General features: G+C 41.0%; 2 long non-coding RNA genes across 15 annotated transcripts in view; both read left to right on the top strand.

Annotated features, from left to right (window-relative positions):
- Window positions 1-15,664, top strand: part of LOC308472830 — a 210,796-nt gene that overhangs the window by 7,955 nt on the left and 187,177 nt on the right. For all 14 annotated transcript variants that reach the window (XR_013983741.1, XR_013983742.1, XR_013983743.1 and 11 more), the window contains one exon: window positions 1,342-1,409. This is a non-coding gene — a long non-coding RNA (uncharacterized lncRNA). The remainder of the gene's footprint in view (window positions 1-1,341; window positions 1,410-15,664) is intronic.
- Window positions 2,543-7,734, top strand: LOC308473937. Its single transcript, XR_013984422.1, has 2 exons — window positions 2,543-4,731; window positions 4,976-7,734. It is a non-coding gene; the product is annotated as an uncharacterized lncRNA (long non-coding RNA).

Here is a 15,664-nt window from a genome sequence, read left to right as displayed (position 1 = left end):
TCTGAAGAACCTTGAGCACCAGAACATTCATTACTTTCAAATGGACTTAATAGCCTAAATCTGTTCAAGTTTACTCAGAAGTAAGTTCCATTCTGTTTGATGGGGTTTACTCCCAACAAAGTGTGAACAGGATTGAACTCTTAAGAAAACTAGCAACTGCTGTGGTCCATTAAATTTTTCCATACTTAGTTAGAGAGCTCCTATTTTATAATGCTAAACACCAAAGAAACCTGAAGTGCAATCTACACATGTCCCATTTGATAATTTGGTATAAAAGTGTTAAATGCAGGATTTGAATTGATGCTGAACAGGTGCAACACATTTATTGCAAGGGAGTTCTATTTAATGCAGGCGTTTATTGGTGCTTTTCTGGAGTTTCTTTGGTAATTTCAGAAAATGTGTTTTATGCAGAAAGAGGCAGCATTCTGGTTCCCATTTCAGTAAATAAGTCAGGAACAAATGAAATATGAGTTTTTTGTGAACTATGGTTTGCAAATAAGGACCCAGCCTCTCTTGTCTTTCTTCCTTTCCTTTCATTGGTGATATTAACCATGGTTTACTAATTTTATTCAAAGGCAGATTACAGCTGGTATGTCCACACACTCACTTGGTTATAGAACGCCACTATATACATAATAAAAGTTGGGTTTTTTTCCTTTGAGCAGCAGACATGCACATGATTTCACAAACTGCTTTTATGGCTCTCTGGAGTTTCAAAAGCAAGTTTCTGTATGAGGTGGTGATCGCTCTTCGAGAAATGCAAGACCAAAGCCGGGTTAAGGGGTGCAGAATTCTGAACATTATAACTGCAGACCATTATAATTGCAAAGATTAATGTAGAGAAATATGATTTTAAAAACTAATCCAAATTAAACAGCTTTAAAATGCAGTAAAGACTTGTTTCAAGATGCTCAGGGGTCTGATTATGGCTTAATTATTTGATAATAAAAGTTGCAAAATAAAGTGTCATATAATAAGTGCATAATATCCATTAACTCTGCTTCTTGGTGTTAATGGTACTTCTGTAAATTTGTTTGAATCACCTATAATTACATATAACATGCAGTCTTGGATAGTGCATGCATTAGCCACCATGAGCTGAAGTGAAGTATTAGATGACTGACAGCTTGACAGAATTGGAAGTGGGTCATGCAATATAATCTTAAGCTTAGAATACTCTTCTTAACCAGAGCTTAACTGAGTTTTGTGAGCTTTCCTGCCATTTATCAAACTCGATTCAACAGTGGTATAGAAAAAAAAAATCTTCCAGTCACAGGATCGTCTTCAATTAAATGTTGAATATGTAATGAAAATTTTGCTGTTCTTTTTCTTAATTTCTAGGAGCAAGTGCAGCATTCCAAAGATATGTGGTCATGTGATAGCAATTCAAATGAAAAGCGTGGGTTCTGGTAAGTAAAGCTTTTATTCCTCTAGCATCCAAGTATTTCTCAAATAGATTAACTAATTTTGCTCACATAATAAAGAATGGATTTTGATAAATGTAATCCATGTGTACCTTTCTCGGGAGCAAAGTTTGCAAGCATTTGGGTTACCATGATAAGGCAATACTATTCACTGATGCCCCAGCCATATTCTTGATAGCTTGGTCGCACTGCCGATCAGTTAATATTTGAACTCAGTATTTCCTAAAATTACTCTTCAAGAGTGCTGTTGAATAGTGAAATTAACTTAATTTGGGGAGTGGGTTAGGGTGATTATTATTATTATTATTATTTATACCCCCGCCTATCTGGCTGGGTTTCCCCAGCCACTCTGAGTTGCTTCCAACAGAATAATAATAATAATAATAATAATAATAATAATAATAATAAAAAGCGATAAAACATCAAACATTAAAAACTTCTCTAAACAGGAAATATTTTAGTAGCTAGCAAATTCAAAAAGAACTTGAAACACACAGCAATGCAGGAGAATAGTGAACACTGTAATACCATTGTCCTGCATTAACGGGGCCCCTAATTATACTGTGAAAACTAAGCAGTTTAGATATGACCTTGCTTTGACTTTGATACAGATACAATCTATTTGATGTCTGAGAGGGGGCTATACATATGGAAAGTGAAATGCTGTATTGTTGACACAATGTCCTTCATCTAATGAATTCAAACAACCAAGAACTTGTATTCTTTCAACAAATTAGAGAGATAATATACCTGCAGAATGAGAAGCTAATCTTTACTTTGTGACAAAGCATAATTAAACTAAAATAACTTGCCTCTACAATGACTGACCTGGGCAGAGTGTCAAAGCATGTGGTGTGTATATTCACTGTCTCTTTGTGCTTTGTGAAACTTCAGTATTTGCACCTGATCCCTTCTACTCTTTGAGCACTACCTAATGTAGGAATGCCACGTTTGTACCTGTCTGCAGTGTGTAGGCCCACAAATATTCTGTTTGTAGCGCACTGAACTGGGCACTACGGCATGAATTCAAAGCTATGTTTGAAATCTTTTCTAAGCTAGATAGAGTGAGGGAAAGTTGATCCTTGTCTGGAGTGGTATAGGGATGCCAACTGCTAAGAATTCCTGGAATGCACAGCACTGAAAGTTTGCTTTGTTCCCTTAGTGACTTGACCCATTGAGAAAATGTGGTTCCCTAGGAGGTTTTAATAGCTTAAACTTTAGTAGTGAATAAAAGGAACCAACTCCTATATGATCTTAGCTTGTTTTCACCTGCTGTCTGAAAAATGAATTTTCTTAACCTTCGTGTGGAATAACCCAACCTTGTACTTTTGAAAGAATGATTTGTGTGAGTTCTTCACATTTATCAGTTATAATACTGCAAGTTCCTGCATTCCAAATAACCATAATGCTCTCACAAGCCAGGTTTCTTTTAAGTCTCATTGGGAATATTTTAGGTATGGGTCACTGACCTGTCTTCATTTTAACCAACTGATTTACAATAATTGCCTGGAAAAACACCAGTGAATATCACTTCGCTGTGTGAGTAGTTTTCTTTTCTAACTGTTCTTGCCTTGTGTCCTTGTAGCCAGGTGGGCAGCTGAGTGGAGTTTACGGTTATAAAAAGCTAGGATTAAGGTAGGATAATTTGTTAAGATGTTACAAGAAACCATGGTTAATGCAAGATGAGATCCACAAATCATGGTTTCAGATTGTGCTTTGTTGGCTACAGAAAAAAAGAAGAGTTAGTTGACTGTGGACATTCAGATAATCCATGCAGATAATCTGACATACACATAATCCATATCTGAGCATTGCACCCAAACACAATGCATAAGTCTCCACTATTTTGTCATGCAAAAGCAAGTAAATCCTTCATCATTAACTCTGGAATTCGCATGGCTTGGAAGCGGGTAGCATGCAGCACCTGTGTTTTCTATTCTTCTTTGCAAACAAAGCAGATTAGGTGAGTTGAGAAACTAGTTTTATTAAGATAAACTTAATCCTGTAATATTTCCCCTCTGTGACTTGTGGTCAGGTCTTTCCATGAAGCATGCTATAAACTCCCTTTTCTCTGACAAAGCAAACAACAGGGTTGAATAAAAAGCACACAGGTCATCTTGAGTAATGTGACTTTACTCACTTGGTTTTAAAGCAGGGGTAACCGACATGGCTGAGCTCCAGATGTTGTTGGACCACAGCTGTCACCAGCCCCCTTGTGCTATAGCAGTGGCTGCCTTGATGTGGTGGTTAAGAATGTGAACTGGGAAATCTCTGGTTCAAATGTCTCCTTGGTTAGGAACTTGTTATGTAGCCTTACACAGATCACTTTTTGACTTTTGGTCTGTAATATGAAGAGAGCACAGGCCTATTGCACAGGCCTCTTCTAAAGTTAATGAGTGAACATTGAACACTCAGGACTAGCATTATATAAAACCAAACATATAGATGCCCTTAGGAAACCACAGGAGGTGATGCAGCAGTAACTGTAAAATCATTCCGACCAGCGTTAATGTTTTTCTTCTTACAACTTTTAATTCTGTTGGAAGCAACAGATTTACAGGTCAGTCTATAAACAGTATTAGCCCAAATATTGCCTTTCTTCTTCTTTTGTGCTGGTTACAAATGTGAAAACTGCCTGCATGTAGTAACCATTAAGGGCAGGGTTTACCAAATGAGTCCTGTTAATGGAAGCTGTGTGGAAGAAGTTGCCCAATGGGGTTTCCGTCCTCCCTCTGTGTGCCCCCACCTCCCAAAAAATAGGCTTGGGGGATCAAGAAAACCACAGAATGACGCAGCGGGAGGAGAGGGACAGTTGTTCTGCCTAGCAAGCTGTTCAATGTGCCATTGAATTCTTCCCTAAATCTATAACTCCTAAGGTATTTGGGTGCACCTGCCTGTTACATAACCTTTGATTACTACCAGATCTTCATAAAATAGAAAAGAAAAGCTTTGCAGTCTCTTGCAGCAGTCTTCCTGCAGGAGGAGGAGAGTTGGGAACAGTCACCTTAGTCAACTTGCCTGGATCTAGTTGTAGGTTAATGATAAAGCAAAACAACTAAGGAATGTATATTGCTGTTGACAGTGAGCGACTGTAAACATCCTCGACTGGAAGCTGTGAAGCTGCAGATGGGGCTTTCAGTCGGATGTTTGCAGCTGCCAGCTGCCACAGGCGTCAAACATTCAGAAATCTTTTAGCGTGTTGTAAAAAGAAAGAGAAAGTTCTAGGTTACCTTAAGTTCTAGACCTTATAAAAGCAACTTGACAAAGAACAATGCATTGTGGGGAGTAGAGTAAATAACTTGTCATGGTAATGGAATACAGTGGTACCTCGGGTTACATACACTTCATGTTACATACGCTTCAGCTTACAGACTCCGCTAACCCAGAAATAGTGCTTCAGGTTAAGAACTTTGCTTCAGGATGAGAACAGAAATTGTGCTCCAGCGGCGCAGCAGCAGCAGGAGGCCCCATTAGCTAAAGTGGTGCTTCAGGTTAAGAACAGTTTCAGGTTAAGAACGGACCTCCGGAACGAATTAGGTACTTAACCCGAGGTACCACTGTATAAGTAAGTGACTGGCAGTGATGTGGCCTTTGCAGAAAATTTTGAATTGGAATTTTTTTTGGAAAATTGTGCATTTTTTTGCATTAAATATAGGTGTGGTTTGAAATGAACATCCTATTTGCAGGTGGCAAAAAGGGGGAGCAGCTGTTTTAGGGACCGTAGTTTTTTCTGAAACAGTTTTACCATGGGGGGGGGGGTTGCTAAAGAGGGCTTTTTAACCTCCCCCTCCTTTTTGTTGACCCCAATCACACAGTGGAACACTTGACTACTGCCTTGCTTCAAACCACAAAGTGTGCTTTATTGATTCTGCTTCACCCTATTTTGAAATATTAAAATTGAGGAAAATTTATGAAAGCAACCATGTGGTTTAAATGTTATAGCCGAATAATTTCTAAGTAAACCTTTGAAAATATGTTTTTTGGAATACTTATAAATATTGTAAGACTTGATAACACCTTCTCTTAGACTGTTCAAATTTAAAGGGAGACAGTGAGAGGACCGAGAATTGCGACCAAACTCATCTTAGCTGTACTTTTATATTTATTATATATGCATGCATCCTAGAATTTGTCACCTAAAGGTCATAACAGTTTTATTACAGCCGCCTAATTTTATTTGTATGGCATAATGAATGGATACTAATTTAGATTTATATTAGTGCTGCAGTTTTCAAATGGGAACTTTCCCCCTCTATACACCGCTTGATAATGTGTGTGCATCTTCCTCAAAGCCTTTGCAAGACCTTGGATCAAGGCACCTCCCTCGCTGTTCACAAGACATCTCTGGCCCCAGCTGCACTATGTATTCAAAGCAGTTCTTTATCACTTTAAACAGTCATGGCTTCCCTAAAGGAATCCTGGGAACTGTATCTTTAGGGGAACTGTGCCTTAAGGGAGCAGAGTGTTTTTGGGAGACCCCTATTCCTCTCACAGAACTACAATTCTCAGAGTGGATTAACAATCCTTCCCAGGGAACTTGGGGAATTCTGCTTGGACTACTGCAGTGCGCTGTACATAGGGCTACCTTTGAAGGTGGCTCGGAAACCAGAACTAATCCAGAATGTGGCAGCTAGACTGGTGACTGGGAGCAGCCGTTGGGATCACCTAACACCGGTCCTAAAGGCTCTATACCGGCTCCCAGTATGTTTCCGAGCACAATTCAAGGTGTTGGTTCTGACCTTTAAAGCCCTAAATTGCCATGGCCCTGTATACTTGAAGGAGCATCTCCACCCCCATGGTTCAGCCCGGACACTGTGCTCTAGCGCCGAGAGCATTTTGGCTGTTCCCTCATTGAGAGAAGTGAGGCTACAGGGAACCAGGCAGAGGGCCTTTGCAGCAGTGGCACCCACCCTGTGGAACGTCCTCCCATCAGATGTCAAGGAGATGAGTAACTATACTGTATAACCTTTAGAGGACATCTGAAGGCAGCTCTTTATAGAGAAGTTGTTTAATGTTTAATGTTTTATTATGTTTTTATATATGTTGGAAGCTGTCCAGAGTGGCTGGGGCAACCCAGTCAGATGAGTGGGGTACAAAACAACAACATCAACAACAACAAACAAACAAACAAACAAACAAACAAACAAATAGTAGCTATGTGAGGGCTATGGGTGTCTCCTAACAGCTCTCAACATCCTTAACAAGCAGCTGTTCCCAGGATTCATTGGAGGAAGCCATGACTGTTTAAAGTAGCATAAAGCTGCTTTATTTGGAATATTGCAGATGGGGCTATAGTCTTCCCAGTTCAGGGACTGCATCCCACCTGCCATAACAACCAAACTACAGTTCACAGGTCATCACAAGGGCATGATGGCCAGTGGCCACCTCTTTTGGGTAGCCAGTGCTGCAATACCAGCTCACTTCATTGAGCTGGGGCATGCCTGCCTACGGATGTCTAGATCATTCTATTTCTAGGCCGTGCCACTCATAAGTCAATGCCACCCCATTTTTGCATTAAATGTGCCTTCTTTTGCACAAAAATATTCCCACAAATTCCCACGTATTTAAATATGTTATTTCTAGATACGTGTTCTCTTTAAAATGCTTGCCTTTTTAATGCATTTTCGAGCCAAAACTCAAACATTTGGAGAGGTCTGTGTTGTTTGTTAATTGCATTTATATGCTGCCTTTCTGCCAAGGCAGTTAAGAATTTTAAAAGAATAAACACAACCGTTCGCTGTAGTCCAGGAAGTGCTGATCAGGCCAGTTCGTATAGGAATTTGCAAATATCAAATTCCTCAGGCATCCCTTCTCCTACCACTGTTCTTGCAAGGTGTGCCCTGTTAGTTTGTTTTTAAAGTGCAGTAATATATACACCCCCCTTAATTCCACTTAGTTTACAGATTAAACATACAGTAGACAAACTTGCCTTGCTGCTCTGTCTATGATGCCTAGGCAAGTTTCCCTCCCCTCTCCCCACAGTAGCAGAAACATCTGCATAATAAAGATATCTGATTAAGTAGTCATCGCGCTGAAGATGTCTTACAATTTCAGATACGTGATGACCTGGTCTCTAATGCACCAGTGTAAATGAGTGCGATGTTTAATAGGGGAAATACTCTTTAATTGGTGCGATTGGCTTTAATAAGTAATGCAGCGCTTTATTGCTTTATTGGGAAGAAGGTTCAGAAACACTTCCTCTAATAGAGAACTTGTGCGTTGTGTGTGCTGATGGAAATGGAATCAAAATGGGGCCACTGAGAAATCACAGGTTTTTTAACCGGTGGGGAATCCCAGGGTTTTGCCATTTTTTAATTTTAAGAAAGGAACCCCTAAAAACCGCTTAATGGGGATTCAGTGTGCTTAGTAGCCACAAAATTGTGTGTGTCAGTAGGGAAATAAAAGATGGAGGGGTTGGGGGGGGGACCAGTGTAGAATGCCTCACTTGAGTGCTTTACAGCTTACAGTATCCTGAAGGAGGTCATTGTTGCCTAGCTAGAATCCTGAACGGAAGCAATCCTGCTGTGAGTGGTGAGGACACATCGTGACATTTTGTTTAGCCCATGCTTGTTAAACCTAAAATGAATCCTGTGTGCTGCTATCTGCCCTGCTACCTAGTTCCTTGGTTGTCTTAAAACGGTTAGAAGAAAGAAGGCAGTGTGTGTGTTGAATCACAGTTAGTTTTTACAAAATGTCCAGCAAAGTGAGTGAGTACCATAGTTAAAACCCCTCTGAGAGACCTGCATTCTTTCTCTAGCCGTCATGTAGTTCGGCCTTGCCCTTTTCATCCTCAGTGCGGCCTGGATCTTGACTTAGATTGCTCTGCAAGACATGCGTTCCACGTTAATAAATTATTAACATTGTGAAGTGCTCTGTGCACCCTAAAGTCTTGTCATGTCATCGGTTCCTTTGTCATCCTGAAAAGCTAAAGCATGTGTGCGTTTTCCGTTTATTTTTTAAAAAACAACAAAATTATTCCCGCTATATGACATGGGAACCGTAGTGAAAAGAGGCTATTGTGTTTTGTATGTAAATTCCTAGAAGGAAAGCATGATGTAATTTCTGGCAGAACAGGCATCTATTTTTACTGTTTTCTGCGTTTACCCCTAATGTCCAAAAAGAGTTCATCTAGTCTGACAACTGACAGTGCTTCTTGCGATCTTGAGTTTTGGACACTGTTTTTCTACGGCGAAAATTAATTAAAACGGAGAAACAATTAGGAGAATGTCATGTCCTATGTTTTGCTTTAGAAACACCTCTGTTTCCAGGTCAGTTTGCAGTGTGGCTGGGGGGATCTGCTGTTCAGAAACCAGAAGTTTTAAATCCATTTTAGGCATCTGTGACTAGTTGAACCATTGCTTTCCCACCTAGACCAGTTTATCTAGTCCTACATTAATCTAATTCTAACTAGTGTCACCAAATACTTATCTGTAGTTCTCATAAGGTTACCTGTCCAGCATTGTGCTTGCAACGACCTACCATATTTTCTAGCCTCTGTTTGAGCAACAGAATTGTAGTTGGAAGAGACTATCCAGGACAGTTCTGGTTGGCTCATCTCAAAAAGTATACAGTTCTGCAGAACTGGAAGAGGTACAGTGACGGGGGGAGGGGGGCAGCGGCGAGGAATCAATTAAAATGAGGATGATGTTGAGTATTTTCTCTTATCAATGAGGAAAGGCTGAGAAAGGCTCCAGTTGTGAACGCCAAGCTCCTCTGTCTGGATATTGCTGGGGAAGCAGACCATGGGAGTAAAATAACTTTGATCTGCTCCAGCATATCAATTGATGTTAAAACAAGGTATTCCGTGCACAAGGCATGGCTTATAGAACATGTGGGGAACCTCAGATTCTGCTCGATTACAGCTCCTATAATCCCTGACCAGCAGTGTAGTATTAAATTTTTTAATGCAGGAGTTCATCAAGACGGACTCCATAGCCGTAACGAACAGTTGTGATCCTTCTTCCTTTCGTTGTTTAAATATTTGTGGAATGTCTCTGCCCCTTCTAGCTTGAAAGATAAGCATGTTTTGGTCCCTTGAGGCTTTTTGCTTTGTTGTTCATTGTAACCTTTTAAGTTATACTAACATGCCTACTAAAACAGTTATTCTACCACATATGATCCTTCCTTACGTGTCAGCAACACTCACATTGGGGTGGAAATCATTCGCTTCATATCTAAATGTGAATGCCTGTCCTTATGCAGCCAATACGGTGCCAGCTATGCAGAAGAGACAGGGACCAGCAGGCTTGGGAGAACTCCGAGGTTTGCAGAAATGGGGAATATATCTATCTATCTATCTATCTATCTATCCAAGGAGGAAACAGCCCAGTGAGGTTGAGCATGCTCAGTAGCTACAGAACTCTGAGTGACTTTTAAAGGATGGGGCAGGAAGAGAATACAAGAACTTAACACTACAACCTTTTATTTATTAAAAAAAAAATATGTGCCACGTAATGAAAAATAATAATAAAGGTGGTTGACACAAGCTCCATCCATATTCCTCGTCTCATTTTACAGGGGAGGTACTATATCTGTTCCTTGGTATTCACAGGCCACATTGGTTCTCCATGAATCCCTATCAATTCTGTGATTTGCCTGCTAAATTCCTTTAGGGTTCTTTTTGGTGCTGTTTGAATGCAAGCAATTTGGAGGCAGCTATTTTTAACAATATCTTTCAAAGAATCCATTTCGAACTGCAAGCAGCAAGGCTCTGAAGTGCCAAGCATCTGTGACTTCAATTGAATTCCTGTACAGTTTACTAAGTGATGAAGCTTATATATATATATATATATATATATGTGTGTGTGTGTGTGTGTGTGTGTGTGTGTATATATATATATATATATCTCCTGGAAGTTTTTAGAAACTTGCAAGACTAAATTCCTCTCTTTACCACACTTATGGACACTTTAGTCTTTTTGCACTAAATTCTACACTTAAAGGCAAGGATGCTTTGTTTTTTCTAAAGTAGATTGCTTGTTCAATACGTTGAATCGAGGGTACAGTTATTGGGCGTAGGTGTGATCTCCCCCATCACCACCCCAACCAGAGCTAGGTGATCTTGCGCCCCTGGCAGAACTGTCCAGATTGCGCCCCCTAGCCATGGACAAATTAGCTCTTCTTTCCGCCTCTCCTCCAACCCCCCCTCCACCCATTCAGTTCACCCTCTAATTAAAACCTTTTCTTATGAGGCAGTAATCGATATTTTTATTTATAGACATATTTATGTACATATTTTTAACCAATTTTGCGCCCACCCCTGGCGGGGGCCCACTTTGCCACCCCCTAACTACGGCCCTGACCGAAACCAAAAGCTGTAAAACAGGCAAACTTTCTAGTTTGAATCCATAAATAGATTGTTATCTGTCTCTTTGTAAAGTATCTTTACTTCTACTGCCCTTAAGACTCACCAGCTGTTAATGGGATTATATAGTTCGGTGCAATAATAGTTCTTAAATGAGCAGGGTCACTATTTCCCTCTTGAGAGATAGGCAGACTTACCTCTTCTTTGAAACTGCTGCACTTAACAGTTTCCAGTTACTTGCAAGGTGTGTCAGCGCTGGAGTGCACGCCTGTCAAAATTGCCAGTCCTGTGAGTTGTTGTGCAACATGAGCCAGTATCAAAAATTATGATATGCATCATATCCTGGAAAATGCTCCCCACCCATTTCAGATTGCAGTAATTTACCAAAAATGCTGTTTAAAGGTAGCTCGTATTTGGTATTATGTAGCAAAACTGCTTAGGAGTCTTAGGATCTGCATTTTTGTGGATCCAACCCTCTTTCTCTATCACTGATAAGAAGCAATTTCACATCCTCCAGCTACGCCCAAATGTGCAGTTTCTACAGAAGTATGCAAAACCTCAGTTCCCATCAGTAGGAGCCCCCCCCCCCGCAAAAAAATAAAGTTTCATTATACAACTTATGCTAACACAACTTAGCCTCTGTTGAACATAAGTCTTCCTATTTCTGCAGAATAAGCCTTGCTACCGGCTTAGGTATAGAACTAACATATCCATCCTTCCAAAAAGCACCTGGTTTTTTAATAAAGCAACACGTATTATTTATGTGCAATATGAACTTGACTTTTATTTTCTTGTTAGCTCTGGAAAAGATCACTCTATAGTGGTGGGCGTTACATTCTTCATAACTACTTCTTGACAGTGGTACCTCGGGTTAAGTACTTAATTCGTTCCGGAGGTCCGTTCTTAACCTGAAACTGTTCTTAACCTGAAGCACCACTTTAGCTAATGGGGCCTCCCGCTGCTGCCGCGCCGCCGGAGCACAATTTCTGTTCTTATCCTGAAGCAAAGTTCTTAACCTGAGGTACTATTTCTGGGTTAGCGGAGTCTGTAACCTGAAGCGTATGTAACCTGAGGTACCACTGTGTGTGTGTATGAGAATGAGATGCTTGATTGTAGGAAAACCTCGAAGTGATTTACAAAAAAAGATAAAACAATAAGATTATCTATAACAACAACAACCTATATTTAAAACATACAGAAGGTTGAAACCACAGTAAAATAAGGCTAAAACAAATTAAAATGCCTACAAACTTTCCAAACAACTTGATAGACTTGTCTTGATCTGGGATGCTTTTACTTGGATTAATCAATTCAGCAGGTTGAGATGTGCAAGGAGTAAAGGGAAACTATTTTCAGAGTTGCTCTCAAACAGAGGAACAGCTCTTGGCTCACTGGAACCAGTGTGCCCAGAAACTAGTTTCACTCTTGTTGTTGTCATATAGTTGTTCTACTCCTGTGGTATAAACCTTATTTTCTGATATCTTATTCCCCACTCCGTCCCACCCTTTAGTGATTGATTGATTGATTGATTGATTGATTGATTGATTAACTTTTGAAACAGTGCAAATTTCTTCTCTCCTCCAACCCCCAGACTTAGGCAGTGTTGTAATATACAGTTCGTACCTCCTGTACCATACACTGTACACCATATCGTTGACAGCAGTAGTAAAATGAAAGACCGCTTGAATAAAAACTCATCTGAACAATTCCTTGTAAAATACTCTGTTAGTAACCTTGTGAAATGCTCATGCTAGTAACTGTTTGGAAGCTCCATAAATGTGAAACAGGCTTCCTTGCTCAGTAATGCAAAGGTGCGTAGTTTCTCCCATGCATGAGGAACGAAAATTAATTTTTTAACAGCCTTCCTCTAAAAGGGGCGTTGCCTTTTTTCTAACATTGCATAAAAGAGATCTTTGTGTGTGTGCACTGAATAAATTGATAAAGTGCTTGATTACATAGCATTCAAAATACCTTGATTTTGCATGGCATGGTTGCTTTTCTTGGTATGGCTCACTTAACTTTCAAGTATCACTTCTCTGAAGCTGTCACATGGGAGAGATTGCTGTCTCTGTAAACAATATATGGGTGGTTGGCTCCTTTAATTGTTTGCTCAGAGAACTGGCTGAGCAACTCCCTTCCAGCAGAGGAAATGGATTGATGAATTCGAACTTGACACAAGATTGTGCATATCCAGAGAAGCTGTATCCTTTGCAAGGGGAAAAGAACTTGGATTCCTGCCATGCAAAGGACTTGGACTCCAGCCACATCGTACCCATTGTGTTTTGAGCAAATGGCAGAAGCCACATGCTGCTTGCCTGTTTTATCCATAAGCAGCTAGCTAACATGAAGAGAGTATGAACTAAAAGAACAGAATCTGACTTGCATCTTATGGCATGTAAATGCCGTGTTGCGGCTCTGCCCTCCCAGCCTGTCATGTTGATTGCTCCTTCATGTACGGGTGGAGAGTTCCTGTTATTCCCATTCCTAAAAAGTACCCAACTAGGGAAAGCCTACCCCAGTTTCCTAAAGGAGCTCCCTTCTCTGAAGTAAGTGTCTGCCTTCCAATTTGGCTGGGCTTAGCAATCGGTCGCTCAACGCTACCTGAACACAAAACACAACAAATATCCGTAGAGTCCCTGTACTGATCCTCTTATCCTGCAGCTGATGTCGGAAGCTGCCAGTGTCAAAGGTGACCATGCAGAGTAAATTTTGCTATGTGCTTTTCCTAGTGTAGGATCAGCGGGGTCAGCGGTAGTCACCGTAGTTCCTTCCAAGATGATGTTGGGCTGCAACTTCTGTCAGTCCCAGCAAGCATGATCAATTGTCGGGGGTGATGAGAGTTGTCATTCAGTAACATCTGAAGTGCCCCATTTTGGCTATCCCTGAGTTAAGAGCAATATCTTGGTGTGGGTGTTCTCCCCCTCCCCATACATTTTGATCATGCATATTTACTGCTTCTCCAGCCAGCAGTCCAGAACATTATCTCCATTACCCCCTTACCCTGTGGACCAAATTTGACGGATGGGTGGGGCTGCCAATGTGTCAGTCAGCTGATGTCACAGTGACATCAGGCGATACGGCAGCGGGCTCTGCTGGACTTTTAAGTGTCGAAGATCAACTGATCACCCGGACTTCAGAAGTACTCTGCACAAGGCTTTTAAAATGCCACTGGTCAGCTTATTAGCACTTCAGAAGCTCCTTTTTGTCCATCCATCTTTTTACCTTTCCACACCTGATGTCATATATAGTGACAGGTGATTGACAGGTAAGTGTGACTTGGCCAAAATGGCCTGGCAGGCTAAATGGGGTCTAAGGCCTAGAGGTTATCCACCTCTGATTGTGTAATATGACCTATCTGCTGCCAGATCTAACCTTTCCACCTTATTACTGATATTAAGTAAGAAAGATCATGCAGGATTGCATGTCTTTAGTCAGTCTCTGGATAGTTTATGCTAGGGAGCTCTTAGAAGAACTGGATTTATTTGGTCATACACCCATAAAACTGTTAACAGTTAAAAGTTTTTACAACTTCTTTCTTCAGCAAGAACTGCCTGCTGTAGTTTCAGCAGAGACATTCCATAGGGGGTGAAAAAGCTCTATTAATAGTTTTCTACTAGCAATATGGGATACTGCTGGCACTGTGTCTTAAACCACTGAGCCTAGGACTTTCCGATCAGAAGGTCGGCGGTTCGAATCCCCACAACAGGGTGAGCTCCCGTTGTTTGGTCCCTGCTCCTGCCAACCTAGCAGTTCGAAAGCATGTCAAAGTGCAAGTAGATAAATAGGTACCGCTCCGGTGGGAAGGTAAACGGCATTTCCATGCGCTGCTCTGGTTCGCCAGAACCGGCTTAGTCATGCTGGCCACATGACCTGGAAGCTGTACGCTGGCTTCCTCTGCCAGTAAAGCGAAATGCGTGCCGCAACCCCAGAGTCGTCCGTGACTGGACCTAATGATCAGGGATCCCTTTACCTTTACTAGCGATACACAAATTTATGGTGCAATATTTAAAACGCTGTATTCCCTAATAGCTATAAATGTTGACACATGATTAGCAACTTTTCTGTGAAAAGATTTCAGAAGTTAGGTATGATTTCTTAGTGGTTGTTGCATTTTCAGGTGTACTGTCTTTGGCTTACAAGAGCTATCAGAACCAAGCTGTAGGAAGAATGCTAGGTTTTTCACTTGCTGAAATTATTTGCTAAAAACAACATAGTGTCCCCCACCCTGGAAGGTTTTGATTGTTTGGACAGCTAAGACTACATCAGATTAATAAATATATCAGCAGCAGAAAATAAGGTGTGAGCTTCCAAGCTGGGGAAAGCTAGTGATCTGTTTTTGTAGCCAGTAGTTCTGGGAAAGGTGAGTAGTAATGTTGTGCAGAAGCACCTCTTTAATAGCCTTTTGATGTGTTCAAACAACTGGAGAATTCATAGACAAGACCAACATGACCTGCATTAGTTTGAGAAGAAAGGTCCAATAGACTCCTAGACCTCATCTGAGTACCGCACATATATTGTTTGCTTTTCTATTCTTCGAAGGAATTCAGGGCGGCATGCACTCAGCTGTCTCATTTTATACCTCGCAAAAGTCCTGAGAGACTAAATACAGTGGGTACCTTGGTTATCGAACTTAATCCATTCTGAGATTGTGTTCGACTCCTGGAACCGTTTGAAAACCAAGGTGCGGCTTCCGATTGGCTGCAGGAACTCCTGCACTCAATCGGAAGCCGAATCGGACGTTCGACTTCTGAAAAATATTCGCAAACCGGAACACTCACTTTCAGGTTTGCGGTGTTCGGGAGCCGATTTGTTCAGGAGCCAAGGCGTTTGACAACCAAGGTACCACTGTACAGTGGTGACTTGCCCATTTTCACCAAAGGCATACTTCCGGCTTGTAAGAGATTCAAACCAGATTTGCCTCCGGCTCCCTGGGTGC

The sequence above is a fragment of the Podarcis pityusensis genome, assembly GCF_964106645.2.
Source record: "Podarcis pityusensis genome assembly, chromosome: 3".
Classification (NCBI taxonomy): Eukaryota; Metazoa; Chordata; class Lepidosauria; order Squamata; family Lacertidae; genus Podarcis; species Podarcis pityusensis.
The sequence above is the reverse complement of the archived record's forward strand: the minus strand, read 5'-3'. Positions and strand labels throughout refer to the sequence as shown.